Here is a 2,836-nt window from a genome sequence, read left to right on the forward strand (position 1 = left end):
CACAGATATTCCTGGCACAGTGCGTGGTGCCCACAGAGAAACAGGACTTCAAAGAGTTTATGAGGCTGCTCAGACACACTGGTTGAAAGTGCTGGTGCACAATTAAATCTATATATAGAACTGACCCGGATCCACCCCTGACTGCAGGCTTTGATATCACTCTTTTGGGCATTTTGAAGTCCCAGGCCTCATTCATCACTTAGTTCTGCTAAATGTTAGAGCTGCTTATAAAGAACTAACGCGGTACTTCATTACAGTCTCGTCTGATTTCAAGGCAGCAACAATTACATAATGACCCGGCCCCAGAGCCTTACGGTGCAGCGGGTCAGATTCCAGCCTCAGCTCCTCCTCTAACTGGCTGTGGGGTGCTTCACCCCTGAGTCTTTGTTTCCTCATCTCTAATACAAAAGGACTAGGTTAGCAGAGAGGAGAGAAAACTGGCTCTCGAGGAGGGCAGAACTAGGTTTGAATCCCAGCTCCTACCGCTTTATAGCTGGTCAAATTGTTTAACACTGAGCTCGCTTCCTCTTCACTACAATGGGCAAGTCCAGCCCCGGCAGGACGGAGAGGACTTCACGGAAAGAGCGATGCGCGAGACACCAGGCAGGGGCCCAGTCAATGCCACTTTGCCTCTGCTCTCTGAAGATCGCGTCCAACTTTGTGAACAACTGGATTTAAATCTCAACAGTCTCAGTGAGTGCAAGTCACGTGGTGTCTCTGAGCCTCAGTTTCCACATCTACGTAATGGTATTATTGCTACTAGGACCAAGTGGAACAACTCACAAAAGACTGTAGAAATCAGAACGTGGGGGTAAATTCTCCAGGTTACACCTGGCTGTAACTACCTTTTGCCACCGCACCCCCTCACTGGACCCTCCACCACACCCCCTCCCTGGACCCTCCACCATACCCCTTCCCTGGACCCTCCACCGCACCCCCTCACTGGACCCTCCACTACACCCCCTCACTGGACCCTCCACCACACCCTCTCATTGGACCCTCCAGTGGATGCGGATGGACTGCACCTTCTCAAACGGCTCACATTTATGTTTCCACTTCTCAGCCTGCCTTCTCAGCAAGGCATTCTAGAAACAGTGGGCCAGTCACCACCCATCCCAGGAGACTCCCAGAAACCAGCTGTCAGGTGAGTAAGGTTTTACAGATAACCCCTCACCTCAGGTGCCTCAGCAATGAGGGCGGTGGAAGCCATCACAAGTCCAAATGAACAGATGATCCTCCTGTTGGAGTCCCAGTGGCTGGATACTCCCGCTTCTGTGCAAGGCAACTCCCATGAATTCAGAGTCACCTGCTCACTGGCTTTCAGAGGGCTGGGGAAGGGCATCATTTCCCAGATTTCCTTCCTGGGTCTCTCAGAGACTCTGTTCCCTGCCACATGTGGCCATCTTCCGTGATGGGACACGCACACCTTGCATTCATACTCACTTCTCCCTGCTTCTCTCTTCCCGGCCATGTAAATCTCTCCATTTCCTCGAGTCTTTCCCATCCCATCAACTACCCCTTTAGGTCTTTCGGCTCAGCAGCCAGGAGCTTGACACTAGCACTTTGGGTACCTGTATACACATTCTCATAAATGGCTAATTTTAGGATAACAGAATCAAGTGTATCCTTCCCCTTGCTACACACCAGACAGATGACCAGGAAGGCATTTAATTAGATTGAGTAGACTTTAAAAATGGTTTTTCACTGCTGGGATCTATATGGAGTATTAGATGTTCCCTAAAGAATAACATTTTATAATTGTAAAAACTCTTGGTGAAAGTACCCTATGAATTTTCTTAGAAGCCCCCCCCAAAAAAGGATGTGCAAGATGAAAATGTTTTCTAGATATTTATGAAAGCCTGTATTAATTATTCCATCTAGTCTTCATGGAAATTGGTTCTTGTCTCTAATAAAGAATTGCTCACACTCTTGGCCCAGGGCTGACGACTTTGGCTCTACTGATGGATGATCAGAGAGAAGGTCTGTGTACGGATGCAGTGATACTGTGACAGGGTGGACGCCCCCCACTGGAGGCTTCGCTTCTCGGCGGGAGGAGGGGCGAAGGAGCTGCCTGGCACAGGCTGGGCTGAGCAGGCTCAGGGCGCCCCCGGGAGAGGCAGCCCTGGAGTAGACAGCAGCTTCAGGAGCCCGTGGGCACTACAGTTCAGAGGCTTTCACAAACTGGAGCAGGTCCTGGGATGGGGAAAAGGATGGTAAAGGCTCTGGATCCTGCTCCAGAGGTGGGAAGTGGACCTGTCTATGCAAAGAAAAGGAGTGTTGGGCACACAGCAGTCACCCAGAAATGGGGCCTTGTTTGGGGTTACTCTTTAAGCTTGAATGGTGACCAGTGGGTGGTCATCCATACTGAAGCAAGTTTGGGGTAAAGAGTCTCCTAAAGAAGAAGCAAGTTTGGTAGACTGGCTCGTGTTTCAGGATTGGTCCTGCCTCAGGGGGCGCGCTCCGGGGTCGATTCAGCTCTCCGCATGCCTGCGCCGGGGTGAGGACCTTTACACCTCCGCCTGCCAGGCCGCCTTCTCGTGGGCTTGTGGGATTCCCGAGACAGTGTAAGGGGCTGTCAACATGCGGTAAGTGGGACAGGCTTCGTGTCAGGCCCCGGGAGGCACCCTCTCATTGGGCACTCCGCGGGCGCAACTGGTCTGGCTGCCCTCGCAGGACATCCTGCGCGACCCTTGCAGGCAGGTCGGCTGGCTTGGCCCCTGGGAGTGGCAGGCAGTGAAGGCTGTGATTGGGTGAAAGGCGGGCAATGACTCAGCCCCTGGCCCGGCCCCTTGACCCTTTGCTCACCTCAGGGGCTTCCTGGCTGCTGGGGATGAGC

Source organism: Equus quagga, chromosome 15 (genome assembly GCF_021613505.1).
Source record: "Equus quagga isolate Etosha38 chromosome 15, UCLA_HA_Equagga_1.0, whole genome shotgun sequence".
In the NCBI taxonomy this organism is placed as follows: domain Eukaryota; kingdom Metazoa; phylum Chordata; class Mammalia; order Perissodactyla; family Equidae; genus Equus; species Equus quagga.